At 45.8% G+C, this 16,122-nt stretch overlaps 1 pseudogene; it reads left to right on the forward strand.

The window, feature by feature from the left end:
- Positions 1-1,621: 1,621 nt before the first annotated feature.
- Positions 1,622-1,740, forward strand: LOC143928974 (5S ribosomal RNA; annotated as a pseudogene).
- Positions 1,741-16,122: the final 14,382 nt, after the last annotated feature.

Below are 16,122 nucleotides of genomic sequence, written 5' to 3' on the forward strand. Positions count from 1 at the left end.
ACGGGCAAACAGAAAGAACAAATCAGACACTAGAACAATACCTTCGTTGCTTCTGCTCCTGCTCTAAAGACAATTGGTCCTCTCTCCTGCCCTGCGCGGAATTTGCGTATAATAACTCTGTACATTCCGCCACCAACCAAACTCCATTTTGGGCGAACTATGGCTACCATCCTTCTTTCTTGCCAGATTCCGTCCCTGAAGTCTCCGCTCCTGCAGTCCAAGAACGGGTAAAGTCAGTTCAGGACAATTTCCTACAGATTCAGGAGGCCATGAAGAAGGCTCAAAGAGACTATGAGGTGTACTACAATAGAGGAAGAAGAAGTTGCCCAAGTTTCAAGATCGGGGATAAGGTTTGGTTATCTTCTGCCAACCTGAGATTGCCATACCCATCACGAAAGCTCGGTCCCAAGTTCATTGGCCCCTTTGGAATCAAAAGGGTGGTAAACCCAGTAGCTTCTGATCTGGCGCTACCTAGTTCGTACAAAATTCACCCGGTGTTCCATGCGTCCCTATTAAAACCAGTGATTCCAAGCTCCTTCACCGGAAGACAAGTGGCACCACCTCCACCCGTCCAAGTCGAAGGTGAGGAAGAATTCGAGGTTGAAGCCATAATGGACTGTCGAAAAAGGGGAAGACAGACCCATTACCTGGTAAAATGGAAAGGGTATCCCCCTGAAGACAGTTCTTGGGAACCCTCCAGTAACATCCACGCTCCTCGCCTGATACGGGATTTTTACCGGAGACACCCCAAGCTACCAGCCAGATTGGGCATCCGGAGGCTGCCTCTTGGGGGGGGGGGCACTGTCAGAGAATCACCAGACTTCAACGTCGGCACTTCCCCGTGCGCCTGCGGGGAAGAGCTGCACAACGACGCATGCATATGCGTCGTACGATACAATGTCGTACACGCATGTGCAAGCCTATGCACACGGCTATGGGCCTTACCTGATTGGCCTGACAGTCCTATAAAAGGCATTAATGTGCTCTGTGTCTTTGCTGGTTTGTCTCCTCAGCTCACCTGTGTTCCTGTTTCCTGTTTCCTGTTCCTGTTGACCACTTCCTGTTGTGACCCGGCTTGTTTGAAGACCACTCTGCTTCTCTCCTGATCTGACCCCTGGCTTGTTTAAACGGACTTTCTGCATTTAGCCTTGCTGGCTCACGGACTGATACCTGTGCTTGACCCTCGGCCTGCCTCTGGAATATCCTTTATCTCACGGACTGATACCTGTGCTTGACCCTCGGCCTGCCTCTGGAATATCCTTTATCTCACGGACTGATACCTGTGCTTGACCCTCGGCCTGCCTCTGGAATATCCTTTGTCTCACGGACTGTACCTGTATTTGACCCTCGGCCTTCACTCCAGTTGTTGGAACCCCTGGCAGGCGTTTACCTCTACCAGTTCCAAGATCTTCTGCACGGGCATCTCTTCCTTCAGTAGACCTGCTGCATTCCAGTCACCTGCTGGCAACCCGTGCCTCTCTGTGCCCTGTACCCACTGTTCCATCCTCAGGGGTACTGTGCACCCAGCTGCAAGGGAAGCCGCTCTCAGCACTTCGGCTTTGGTGAGTACCTGACACCATGTTGGCGTTTGTCAAGATGGTTGAGAGTGCCCGAAGAGATCGCCTATGGCCCCATCACCTTGAAAGTGCCCGATCTTGTCTGATCTCGGAGGCTAAGCATTGTCGGGCCTGATTAGTAACTGGATGGAAGACCGACTGGGAATACCAGGTGCCGTATGCTTATTTCTTGATCATACATCACGGGACACAGGAGCTTCATTACATAGTGGGTTATATAGGCACCTCTGGTGATTGGACACTGGTTAACCCCCAATTAAGGAGAATTCCTCCCCTATATAACCCCTCCCATATGGGAGGCACCTCAGTTTTTTCCCCAGTGTCTATGGTGGTTGGTCACGTAATACATGTGCTATGAAGAAAGCTCTGTGCAGGTCCCTGCGGGGGCCAAAGGGCTACAACAAACCAGATCCATATCTCGGGCCGATATTTTGACTCCCAAGATGATATGGTACCCGGGCCTCGTCATCCCAAGAAAGAGGTTTTGCCTGTAAGTCCTCTCCTATTGGAAGACTGGGCTCTGGGAAAACCAGCCTCTCTCTCTGCATACCCAGGATGTTCTTCTGTATAATCTAGCCTATCTGTATACACTAACCTGTCTGTTGTACACATTAGCCTCTCTGTATAAACTAGCCGGTGTTTTGTATACACGAGCCTCACTGTATACCCTTGGTTGTCTTTTGTATACACTAGCCTCTCTTTATACATTAGCTCTCTGTATACCCAAGCCTCTCTGTTATACACTAGTCCGTCTGCATACACTAGCCTCTCTGTGTAACCCAGCCTCTCTCTCTGTATACCCTAGCCTCCATCTCTGCATACCCAGGACGTTCTTCTGTATAATCTAGTCTATCTGTATACACTAGGCTGTCTTTTGTACACATTAGCCTCTCTGTATAAACTAGCCGGTCTTCTGTATACACTAGTCCGTCTGTATACACTAGCAAGTCTGTGTAACCCAGCATCTCTCTTTGTATACCCTAGCCTCCATCTCTGCATACCCAGGACGTTCTTCTGTATAATCTAGCCTATACAGTGGTGTGAAAAAGTGTTTGCCCCCTTCCTCATTTCCTGTTCCTTTGCATGTTTGTCACACTTAAGTGTTTCGGAACATCAAACCAATTTAAACAATAGTCAAGGACAACACAAGTAAACACAAAATGCAATTTGTAAATGAAGGTGTTTATTATTAAAGGTGAAAAAAAAATCCAAACCATCATGGCCCTGTGTGAAAAAGTGATTGCCCCCCTTGTTAAAACATACTATAACTGTGGTTGTCCACACCTGAGTTCAATTTCTCTAGCCACACCCAGGCCTGATTATTGCCACACCTGTTCACAATCAAAGCATCACTTAAATAGGAGCTGCTTGACACAGTAAGGTCCACCAGAAGATCCTTAAAAGCTACACATCATGCCGAGACCCAAAGAAATTCAGGAACAATTGAGAAAGAAAGTAATTGAGATCTATCAGTCTGGAAAGGGTTATAAAGCCATTTCCAAAGCTTTGGGAATCCAGCGAACCACAGTGAGAGCCATTATCCACAAATGGCGAAGACATGGAACAGTGGTGAACCTTCCCAGGAGTGGCCGGCCGCCCAAAATGACCCCAAGAGCGCAGTGACGACTCATCCAAGAGGTCACAAAAGACCCCACAACAACGTCCAAGGAACTGCAGGCCTCACTTGCCTCAGTTAAGGTCAGCGTTCATGCCTCCACCATCAGGAAAAGACTGGGCAAAAATGGCCTGCATGGCAGAGTTCCAAGGAGAAAACCACTGCTGAGCAAAAAGAACATCAAAGCTCGTCTCAATTTCTCCACAACACATCTTGATGATCCCCAAGACTTTTGGGACAACATTCTGTGGACCGATGAGACAAAAGTGGAACTCTTTGGAAGGTGTGTGTCCAAGTATATCTGGCGTAGAAGGAACACTGCATTTCATAAAAAGAACATTATACCAACAGTAAAATATGGTGGTGGTAGTGTGATGGTCTGGGGCTGTTTTGCTGCTTCAGGACCTGGAAGACTTGCCGTGATAAAAGGAACTATGAATTCTGCTGTCTACCAAGAGATCCTGAAGGAGAATGTCCGACCATCTGTTCGTGTACTCAAGCTGAAACCAACTTGGGTTCTGCAGCAGGACAATGATCCTAAACACACCAGCAAGTCCACCACCGAATGGCTGAAGAAAAACAAAATGAAGACTTTGGAGTGGCCTAGCCAAAGTCCTGACCTGAATCCTATTGAGATGTTGTGGTATGACCTTAAAAAGGCCGTTCATGCTCGAAAACCCTCTAATGTAACTGAATTAGGACAATTCTGCAAAGATGAGTGGCCCAAAATTCCTCCAGGACGCTGTAAAAGCCTCATTGCACGTTATCGCAAACGCTTGGTTGCAGTTGTTGCTGCTAAGGGTGGCCCAACCAGTTATTAGGTTTAGGGGGCAATCACTTTTTCACACAGGGCCATGATGGTTTGGATTTTTTTTCACCTTTAATAATAAACACCTTCATTTACAAATTGCATTTTGTGTTTACTTGTGTTGTCCTTGACTATTGTTTAAATTGGTTTGATGTTCCGAAACACTTAAGTGTGACAAACATGCAAAGGAACAGGAAATGAGGAAGGGGGCAAACACTTTTTCACACCACTGTATGTATACACTAGCCTGTCTTTTGTACACATTAGCCTCTCTGTATAAACTAGCCGGTCTTCTGTATACACAAGCCTCTCTGTATATCCTTGTTTGTGTTTTTTTGTATACACTAGCCTCTCTTTATACATTAGCTCTCTGTATACCCAAGCCTCTCTGTATACACTAGCCTGTCATTATACACTAGCCTCTCTGTAAACCCCAGCCTGACTTCTGTATATACTAGCCTCTCCGTATACACTAGCCTCTCTGTATTCCCTTGTTTGTCTTTTCCGTACTCTAGCCTCACGGTATACCCTAGCCTCTCTGTATATCCCAGGCTCTCTTGTTTTGTGTATGCACGTGCCCTTCTTCAATATGCACTAGCTTGTATTCTTTTTAAACTAGTCTCACTGTATATCCCGGCATCTCTGTGCACCCCAGCCTGTTTTCTGTATACCCGAGCCTCAATGTACACCCCAGTCTCAATGTATACACTTGCCTGTCTGTATGAACTAGCCTATCTGTATACCCTAGCTTGCCTAGCACTAGCCTCACTGTATACCATAGTCTCTCTGTATACACCAGCCTGCTTTCTTTATACCATAAGCTCTCTATATACCCCAGCTACTCTGTGTACACTAGTCTGTCTGTACACACTAGCAAGTCTGCATACACTAGCCTATCTGTATAACTTACCCTCTCTGTATACCCCACCATCTCTGTATACCAAAGACGTTCCTCTGTATAGTCAAGCCTCTCTGTATACACTAGGCGGTCTTCTGTATACACTAGACTCTCTATATACACTAGCCCGTCTTTACACACTATCCTCTCTGTGTACCCCAGCCTTTCTGTATACAGAAGCCTCTCTGTATACCCCAGTCTGTCTTCTGTATACCCTAACTTGTCTTTTATATACACTAGCCTGTCTACTGTATAACCTAGCTCTTTTGTATACACTAGCCTCTCCATATACACTAGCATCTTTGTATTCCCTTATTTGTCTTTTCTGTGCACTAGGCTCACGGTACACCCTAGCCTCTCTGTATACCCCGGCCTCTCTGTTTACACTAGTCATTCTTCTTTTTACCATAGTCTGTCTGTATATCCCTGCCTCTTTGTATACCCCAGTCTATTTTCTGTATTCCTTAGCCTCTCTTAGCCCAATCCCTCTGTACACACTAGCCAGTCTATATATACTAGCCTCTCTGTATACCCCAGACTGTCTTCTGTATACAATAGCATATCTGTATACAATAGCCTGTCTTATGTGTACATTAGTCTCTATGTATACCCCACCCTCTCTGAATACCCTTGCCTTTTTTGTGTATACACTAGCCTCACTGTATACTCCAGCCTCTCTGTATACATTAGCTTTTCTGTATACACTAGCCTCTCTGTATACACTAGGCTCTATGTATACACTAGGCTCTCTGTATACACTAGGCTCTCTGTATATCCCAGCTTGTCTTTTATATACACTAGCCAGTCTTCTGTATACAATAGCCTATTTGTATTCACAATCCTTTCTGTATAGCATTTGCTGTCTTCTGTATACACTAGCCTATGTGTATAAACTAGCCTCTCTGTATACCCCAGGCTCTTTTATACACTAGCCTCTCTGTGTACACCAGCCTATCTGTATACACTAGCCTCTCTGTATACCCCAGCCTGTCTTCTGTATACCCTAGTTTGTCTTTTATATACACTAGACTGTCTACTGTATAAACTAGCTTCTCTGTTTACCCCAGCCTCACTGTATACTCTTGGCTTTCTTCTATATACCCTAGCCTCTCATATACATTAGCCTCTTTGTACACTAGCCTCTCTATATACCCCAGCCTCTCTGTTTAACCCAGCCATTTTCTATATACCCTAGCATCTCTGTATAACCCAGCCTCTCTATATACACTAGCCCATCTTTATACAATAGCCAGTCTGTATACACTAGCCTCTCTGTATACCCCAGCTTGTCTTCTGTATACCCTAGCTTGTCTTTTATATACACTAGCCTGTCTACTGTATGACCTAGCTTCTCTGTATACCCCAGCCTCACTGTAAACCCCAGACTGTCTTCTGCATACACTAGCCTATCTGTTTACAATAGCCTGTCTTATGTACACACTAGCCTCGCTCTATACACTAGACAGTCTTCTGTATACACTAGACTCTCTGTATTCACTAGCCTATCTGTATTCCCTAGTTTGTCTTTTCTGTAAGACACAATATATCCTAGCCTCTCTGTATACACTAGCCTCTCTGTACACCCGGCCTATTTTCTGTATACCCTAGCCTCTTTGTATACCCCAGCCTCTCTGCATACACTAGCCTGTCTATATACACTAGCCAGTTTTCTATATAACCTACTCTCTCTGTATACTCCAGCCACTCTGTATACCCCAGTCTGTCTTCTGTATATGCGTGCCTCTCTTCTATATGTACTAGCCTGTCTTCTTTTTACCCGTGCCTCTCTGTATACCCCAGTCTCCCTGTATACACTTGTCTGTCTGTATAAACTAGCCTCTCTGTATACCCTAGCTTGCCTTTTGTATACACTAGCCTCACTGTATACCATAGTCTCTCTGTATACACTAGCCTCTCTGTATACACCAGCCTGTTTTATTTATACCATAGGCTCTCTGTATACCCCAACCTCTTGTTGGAAACCATGAATCAGACGAGACAGAAGTACAATTAAATCACACTTGTTTATTAAATAAAAATAAAAAGGTAAATAAAAAAAGCGTAGCCAGGGTCCAGTAACCAGATCGAGTAGTCAGCCAGACCAGAAGTCAGGGATCCAAGGTGAGCAACAGCAAGCAGGATAAGGAGCCAGAAGGGATGTCATCAAGTCAGTCTTTAAACAGAACCGCAGGAGATGGTTTCTTGTGATTTGACCAAGGTGAACGCAGAGGTGAATTTTAGCTGGACAGCTTTAAGTAGGCAGGTCAGACGAGCATGATCAGGAACAGCTGGTACCTGTGGAGAGAGATGATAGCTGGCAATTAGCCGACAGCTGAGCAGCCAGCCCAGAGAAGGAAGGGCTAAGCCAGCCCTGACAGTACCCCCTCCTCAATGACCCCTCTGCCTTGGAGGGCCACCAGGCTTGAGGGGAAACCATCTATGGACCTTGCAGAGGAGGACAGGAGCATGTATGTCAGAGGATGAAACCCAGGAGTGTTCCTCCAGACTGTACCCCTTCCAATGCACCAGGTACTGTATGTGCCCACAGAACCTATGGGAGTCAACAATGGATTGTACCTCATACTCCTCAACCTGAATAGGGTGAGGGTGTGGCACCAAGGTGGTAAATCAGTTACAGACCAACGGTTTCAATAAGGAGACATGAAACACATTAGAGATGCGCATTCTAGGAGGAAGTTTGTCACGGTCCCTACCGTGTCTTTTTTCGATGGCCTGGCATGGTCGTGCCCCAAGAGGCGGTAAGCGGTATTGAACTAATGACTGTTTGTTCTTGCTCCTGTTTCTTTACCTCTGAGCCACACCTCAGATCTATTCTGCCTGCTTTCCAGCCATGCCTAGTTTTGCATAAAGTACTGTGGGCAATTCTGTTTGTACCTGTCACTCTTGGATCAGCTGTGGCAGGTTATCTAATTAGCTGGGTATAAAACCCTGTCTCACTCTGAGGGCTGGGTCAGTTCATTGTCTCTTGTCACCAAAGGTACCTGTGTTCCTATGTTCAAAGTTACAGTGTTCCAAGACTGACCCCGGCTTCTGACCCTTGCTTGTATTTAGTTTATGCTGACTTCTGGAATCCTGGACAACGGCTTTACTTTGACGATCCCTTGGCTATTCCTGTCAAGCTCCCATGCACAGATTCACAGCCCATGGTAGCTTATCTCTTTGTTACCGTGGGCTGCGTGTATTTGCAAGGGTGAGCTTACATCTCTGCACCATGGACTCCAACCTAGGTAAGCCCTCACAAAGGTCCAACGTGTAAGCCACTGGGTTAATCCTGCGAAGGATTCAGAAAGGCCCAATTAACCGAGGTGCAAACTTCAGTGAGGGAACACGAAGCCAGAGGTTGTGAGATGACAGCTAGACCCTGTCCCCAACCTAGTAGGAAGGCGCAGGCAGGCATCTGCGGTCAGCATGGCGCAAACCCTCCTGGACTTGTACCCAAGTAGAACGAAGACCACGGAGATGCTCCTCTAATGCAGGAATACTCTGCGGAACAAACGAGTCAGGCAACATGGAAGGTTGGCAACCATAATTCACCATAAATAGAGACAATCAGGAGGCAGAATTCAAGGCACTGTTGTGAGCAAACTCTGCCCATGGTAATAGGTCTGACCAGTTATTATGGTGGTCAGAAATATAGCAATGTAGGAATTGCTCCAAGGACTGATTGTCTCACTCTGCGGCCCCATTAGACTGCTGGTGATACCCAGAAGAGAACGCAAATTGGATTCCCAACTGTGCACAAAAGGCTCGCCAGAACCGGGAGACAAACTGACTGCCCCTGTCCAAGACAATCACCTTGGGTAGCCCATGTAAGCGAAAGATCTCCTGAGCAAAAATGGAAGCCAGTTCCTTATAGGTGGGCAACTTCTTAAGTGGAATACAATGACACATCTTTGAGAACCGGTCAACCACCATAAAGGATAACAGTGTTGCCTTGGGAGTTGGGCAACTCCACAATGAAATCCATAGATGAGTCCAGGGCCTCTCTCCATTGGGTATGGGTTGTAGGAGGCCCACTGGAAGGTGTCGTGGAGTCTTACTCTGAGCACACATGGGACAGGCAGCTACGAAGGCAGTAACATAGACTAGGCCGCCAGAATTGTTGGGAAATGGCCCAAATGAGTTGATTCTTCCCAGGATGGCCAGCTGCCTTGGGAGAATGGTAAGTCTGGAGCACAGCAGTACGGAGACTCTCTGGGACAAAGCAGCGGTCACAAGGTTTCTCAGGAGGAGCATGGACCTGAGCAGAAAGAATTTTGTCACCCAAAGGAGAAGTAAGACTGGTGCGAACCGTAGCCAATATACGATCAGGAGGAATCATAAGAACCGGAACCGACTTCGACTTGGAAATGGAGGAAAATTGTCGTGACAAGGCATCAGCCCTTACATTCTTAGTACCGATAAGAATGAGACAATGTAATTAAAGCTTGAGAAGAAAAGAGCCCATCGCGATTCTGGGAGAGAGTCGCTTAGCCTCAGACAAGAATGTAAGATTCTTATGGTCAGTAAGAATAAGAACGAGCACAGTGGTACCTTCAAGGAGATGTCTCCATTCTTCTAGGGCTAAAATGATCGCCAACAGCTCTCTGTCACCAATCTCATAATTGCACTCAGCAAGTGACAATTTCTTGGAAAAGTAGCCACACGGATGCATAGCACACTCAGAGTTAGGACGTTGAGACAGAAGGGCACCAACTCCAGTCTCAGAAGCATCAACTTCTAGGATAAAAAGCAACGTAGGATCAGGATGTGCCAACACAGGAGCAGAAACAAAGGCAGCCTTGAGAGTTTTTAAAGGCCTTAATGGACCCCGGAGACCAACTCTGTGGGTTACCGTCCTTTCTGGTCATATCAGTCAGGGGCTTGACCAGAGTCGAGAAGTTACGAATAAACTTTCGATAGTAGTTGGCAAAGCCCAGGAAACGCTGCAGAGGGCATAAATCCACAAGTCGAGGCCACTGTAGGACTGCCGAAAGTTTCTCTGGGTCCATCGAAAAACCAGCAGTTGAAATGACATAGCTCAGGAATGTAACTTGTTCACGATGAAACTCGCACTTCTCCAGTTTACAATAGAGATTGTTCTGTCTTAGTTTCTGAAGCACACAACAGACATCTGTGCGGTGGCTCACCAGGGACTTGGAAAATATGAGGATATCATTGAGATAAACCACTACACATAGCAACAAATCTCGGAGGACATCGTTAATACATTCCTGGAAAACTGCCGGGGCGTTACAAAGGCCAAAAGGCATTACCAGGTATTCATAATGGCGTGTTCTGGTATTAAGCGCAGTTTTCCATTCGTCACCCTCCTTAATGCGCACAAGATTGTATTCCCCTCTCAAGTCAAGCTTTGTGAAAACCGTTGCTCTCTTGAGGCGGTCAAATAACTCTGTAATCAATGGAATCGGGTAGGCATTCTTAATCGTGACACGACTGAGACCCCTATAATCTATACAGGGTCTCAGTTCAGCGCTCTTCTTCACAAAGAAGAAACCAGCACCAGCAGGAGATGAGGATTTGTGAATGAAACCTCGAGAAAGTGCGTCAGCACCATACTCCTCCATGGCCTTATCCTTCAAGACCAACAAAGGGTAAACCGGGCCATGAGGAGGTATGGCACCAGGTTGAAGGTCAATTGCACAATCATAAGACCAGTGTGGAGGCAAACTACCAGCCTGACCTTTATCAAAGACATCGCTAAAATCACAGTACTCCTCCGGCAGGGAGGGGAGTGAAGAGGTGCACAGGACCTTGGATACCTTCAGGAAGCTTGTCTCACTGCATTGTGGTGACCAGGAGCGAACCTCAGCACGGAGCCAATCAAAAGAGGGGTTGTGCCTCTGTAACCAAGGATAACCAATAACCAGCGGAAACCTGGGTGAGGAAATAACTTGGAATTTGATATCTCATGGTGAAGAGCCCCTATGGCCATGGACAATGGAACTGTCTCATGAGTCACATGGGCAGACTGTAAAGGTCTCCCGTCAAGAGCCTCAATGGCAAGTGGAGTGTCATGCAGCTGCAGAGGAATCGAGTGCTGCGAAACAAATGCAGCATCAATGAACAGGCCTGCAGCCCCAGAGTCGATTAGAGCCTGTATCTCGATGGACGACTCAGCCCAAGAAAGGGTGACCAAAACCAGGGGCTTATCCTTCTGGATAACGGAAACAAAACAACAGGTGTTCGGGTGTTCCCTGGACGGGTAGGACAAGACTTCAAAAAGTGACCTGTCTGGCCACAATAAAGGCACAATCTCTCCCTCCTCCTAAAGGCTCTCTCATCCGCAGAGAGACGTGTAAAGCCCAGGTGCATGGGTTCATCTTCACTGACTGACTCAGTGCCAGGAGGCATGGGAGGCGAGGGAGGCATGAGTGGGACTACAAAGCTTGGAGGCAAATGTACAGGAGGCTTCCACAAGCACTTCTTAAGAGAAAGTCTTTCTCTGAGTCTGGAGTCAATGAGGATGGCAAACGAGATCAAGCTTTCCAGGTCAGTGGGTATATCTCGGGCTGCTATCTCATCCTTGATGGAATCTAAGAGACCATGAGTAAAAGCAGCCATGAGGGCCTTATTGTTGCAAGCAACCTCTGCTGCCAGAATACGGAATTCAATGGCGTTGTCGGCAACAGTTCTCATACTCTGTTTGATGGATATGAGGCACTTGGCAGCAGAAGCGGAGCATACGGGAATGTCAAATACCCTTTTAAAGTAGGCCACAAACTCAGGGTAACTCAAGACAACAGGTTTTTTGCGTCTAAAAGTAAAAAAGTAGTGGTGCGCTGTACTGAGGTGGAGTTTGCCTATCCCCACAGGGACAGTATGCTATATCCACAATTAGATTCAACAAACAATAATCCTAAAGATTATAAATTAGATAGGTAGAAATACGACATGTCATAAAGTCAGTTGCTCAGATAAAACATATATGTGAATCCGTGCAGCATACTTCAATAGCAAGTAGTGATACTTGTGAACACATCATAAAGCTGTAAAAAACATTAATACGCAAACTGTAATATAAAAATATATAAAATATATATAAAATAAAAATATATATTCAAAGCAGCGTGTGGCGATAAATTAGAAATCGCATAAAGTGCAAGTGCTCTAATGTAACAGAAACGGAAAACCTTCCCAAATATATGCAAATATAAACTAACAAAATGACTAGTGTAAAAGACAACTGTCCATTTAAAGTGCAAAGTGGGGCGATTATCCTCAAAATCGCACAGAGTGCTGGTGCTCCAATTCAATTTTGCGTCTCCCATAGAGGGTTAGCCCAGGCCAAGGCTCTCACAGAAAGCAAAGATATCACAAAACCTACTTTTCTTCTGTCCGTGGGAAATGCCTGGGGCAGCATCTCGAAGTATATCTCAACCTGATTGAGAAACCCTCTGCATTGAACTGGATCAACCCCAAATCGCGAGGTAATATTCGAGGCGGGTGACTGCACAGAGACTGGCGTGTGATTCAGGTTGTACCGGAGCAGCCACCGTGGGGGATTCCAGGTGAGCTGTGCGACTCAGGAGCATTTGTAATGCCATGGCAAACTGATCCATGCGGTGATCTTGCTCATCCAATCTGCAAAAAATATTACCAACAAATGGATTGACTGTATCTTCTGAATTCATGGCCTTCGCCTACTAGAAACCATGAATCAGACCAAGACAGAAGTACAATTAAATCACACTTGTTTATTAAATAATAATAAAAAGCTAAATAGAAAAAGCGTAGTCAAAGCATAGCCAGAGTCCAGTACCCGGATCGAGTAGTCAGCCAGGCCAGAGTTCAATAACCAGATCGGGTAATCAGCCAGGCCAGAAGTCAGGATCCAAATAGAGCAACAGCAAGCAGGATAAGGAGCCAGAAGGGATGTCAGCAAGTAAATCTTTAAACAGAACTGCAGGAGATGGTTTCTTGTGATGTGACCAAGGCGAAGGCCGAGGTGAGGTGAGCTGGACAGCTTTAAGTAGGCAGGTCAGACGAGCATGATCAGGAACAGCTGGTAACTGTGGAGAGAGATGAGAGCTGGCAATTAGCCGATAGCTGAGCAGCCAACCCAGAGAAGGAAGGGCTAAGCCAGCCCTGACACCTTTCTGTATACACTAGTCTGTCTGTATACACTAGAAAGTCTACACAAGCCTCTCTGTGTAACCCAGCCTATCTCTCTGTATACCCTAGCCTCTCTGAATACCCCACTAACTCTGTATACCCAGGATGTTCTTCTGTATACTCTAGCCTATCTGTATACACTAGCCTGTCTTCTGTACACATTAGCCTCTCTGTATACACTAGCCAGTCTTTTGTATACACTAGCCTCTCTGTATACCCTTGATTGTCTTTTGTATACACTAGCCTCACTGTATACCCAAGCCTCTCTGTATACACTAGCTCTCTGCATACCCCAGCCTCTCTATATGCACTAGCCTGTCTTTAAACAATAGTCTTTCTGTATACACTAGCCTTTATGTACACACTAGCCTCTCTGTTTACCCTAGCTTGCCTTTTGTATACACTAGCCTCACTATATCCCCTAGCCTCTCTGTATACACTAGCCTCTCTGTATACTCCAGCCTGTCTTCTGTGCCTGTCTTCTATTTACACATTCCACTCTCTGTATACCCCACAATTTCTGAATACCCTTGCCTGTTTTCTGCATACCCCAGCCTCTCTGTATACACTAGCCCGTGTTTATACACTAGCCTCTCTACTATATAACCTTGCTTCTCTGTATACCCCAGCTTCTCTGTATACCCCAGACTGTCTTCTGTATACACTAGCCTATCTGTATACAATAGCCTGTCTTATGGACACACTAGTCTCTCTGTATACACTAGGCAGTCTTCTGCATACATTAGGCTCTCCGTATACACTAGTCTCTCTGAATACACTAGCCTGTCTATATGCACTAGCCTGTTTTTTTATAACCTTGTTTCTCTGTAAACCCCAACTCTCTGTATACCCCAGCCTGTCTTCTGTATACACATGCCTCTCTTCTATATGCACTAGCCTGTCTTCTTTTTACCTGTGCCTTTCTGTAAACCCCTGCTTCTCTGTGTACCCCAGCCTGTTTTCTGTATAATCGAGCCTCTCTGTATACCCCATTCTCTCTGTATACACTAGCCTGTCTGTATAAAATAGCCTCTATGTATACCCTAGCTTGTCTTTTCTGTGCACTAGCCTCACGGTATACCGTAGTCTCTCTGTATACCCCAGCCTCTCTGTTTACACTAGCCTTTCTTCTTTTTACCCTAGTCTCGCTGTATATCCAGGCCTCTTTATATAGCCCCGTCTGTTTTCTGTATCCCTTAGCCTCTCTTACTCTAGGCTACCTGTATACACTAGCCTGTCTTCTGTACACATTAGCCTGTCTGTATACACTAGTCGGTCTTTTGTATACACTAGCCTCTCTGTATACCCTTGGTTGTCTTTTGTATACACTAGCCTCCCTGTATACCCAAGCCTCTCTGTATAAACAATCTCTCTGCATACCCCAGCAGTCTCTCTGTATACACTAGCCTTTCTGTATACCCTAGCTTGCCTTTTGTATAAACTAGCCTCACTGTATCCCCTAGCCTCTCTGTATACACTACCCTCTCTGTATACTCCAGCCTGTCTTCTGTGTCTGTCTTCTATTTACACTAGCCTGTCTTCTGTATCCCCTAGCCTCTCTTACCCCAGTCCCTCTGTACACACTAGCCAGTCTGTATATACACTAGCCTCTCTGTACCCTAGCTTGCCTTTTGTATACACTAGCCTCTCTGTATCCCCTAGCCTCCCTGTATACACTAGCCTCTCTGTATACACAAGCCTATTTTCTTTATACCATAGGCTCTCTGTATACCCCAGCCTCTCTGTATACACTAGTCCGTCTGTATACACTAGCAAGTCTGCATACACTAGTCTCTCTGTGTAACCCAGCCTCTCTCTCTGTATACCCTACCCTCTCTGTATACCCCACCATCTCTGCATACCCAGGACGTTCTTCTGTATACTCTAGCCTATCTGTATACACTAGCCTGTCTTTTGTACACACTAGCCTCTCTGTATAAACTAGCCGGTCTTCTGTATACACTAGCCTCTCTGTATACACAAGCCTCTCTGTATACCCTTGGTTGTCTTTTGTATGCACTAACCTCTCTTTATACATTAGCTCTCTGTATACCCAAGCCTATCTGTATACCCAAGCCTCTCTGTATACCCCAGCCTGTCTTCTGTATATACTAGCCACTCCGTATACACTAGCCTCTCTGTATTCCCTTGTTTGTCTTTTCCGTACACTAGCCTCACGGTATACCCTAGCCTCTCTGTATATCCCAGGCTCTCTTGTTTTGTGTATGCACGTGCCTTTCTTCAATATGCACTAGCTTGTATTCTTTTTACCCTAGTCTCTCTGTATATCCCGGCATCTCTGTGCACCCCAGCCTGTTTTCTGTATACCCGAGTCTCAATGTATACCCCAGTCTCACTGTATACACTTGCCTGTCTGTATGAACTAGCCTCTCTGTATACCCTAGCTTGCCTTTTGTATACACTAGCCTGTATAACATAGTCTCTCTGTATACACTAGCCTCTCTGTATACACCAGCCTGTTTTCTTTTTACCATAGGCTCTCTATATACCCCAGCCACTATGTGTACACTAGTCTGTCTGTATACACTAGCAAGTCTGCATACACTAGCCTCTCTGTATACCCTAGCCTCTCTGTATACCTCACCATCTCTGTATACCCAAGATGTTCCTCTGTATAGTCTAGCCTATCTGTATACACTAGCCTGTCTTCTGTACACACTAGTCTCTCTGTATACACTAGGTGGTCTTCTGTATACACTAGACTCTCTATATACACTAGCCCGTCTTTATACACTAGCCTCTCTGTGTACCCCAGCCTTTCTGTATACTGTAGCCTCTCTATATACCCAGCCCGTCTTCTGTATACCCTAGCTTGTCTTTTATATACACTAGCCTGTATACTGTATAAACTAGCTTGTCTGTTTACCCCAGCTTCACTGTATACTCTTAGCTGTCTTCTATATACCCTAGCCTCTCGTTGTATACATTAGCCTCTTTGTACACTAGCCTCTCTATATACCCCAGCCTGTTTTCTGTATACTCTATCTTCTCTAAATACTCCAGCCTCTCTCTTTGACCCAGCCTGTCTTCTGTATCCATGTACCTGTCATCTATATGCACTAGCCTG

The sequence above is a fragment of the Lithobates pipiens genome, unplaced genomic scaffold, assembly GCF_037356315.1.
Source record: "Lithobates pipiens isolate NorthernLeopardFrog02 unplaced genomic scaffold, aLitPip1_a1.2 Scaffold_23, whole genome shotgun sequence".
In the NCBI taxonomy this organism is placed as follows: domain Eukaryota; kingdom Metazoa; phylum Chordata; class Amphibia; order Anura; family Ranidae; genus Lithobates; species Lithobates pipiens.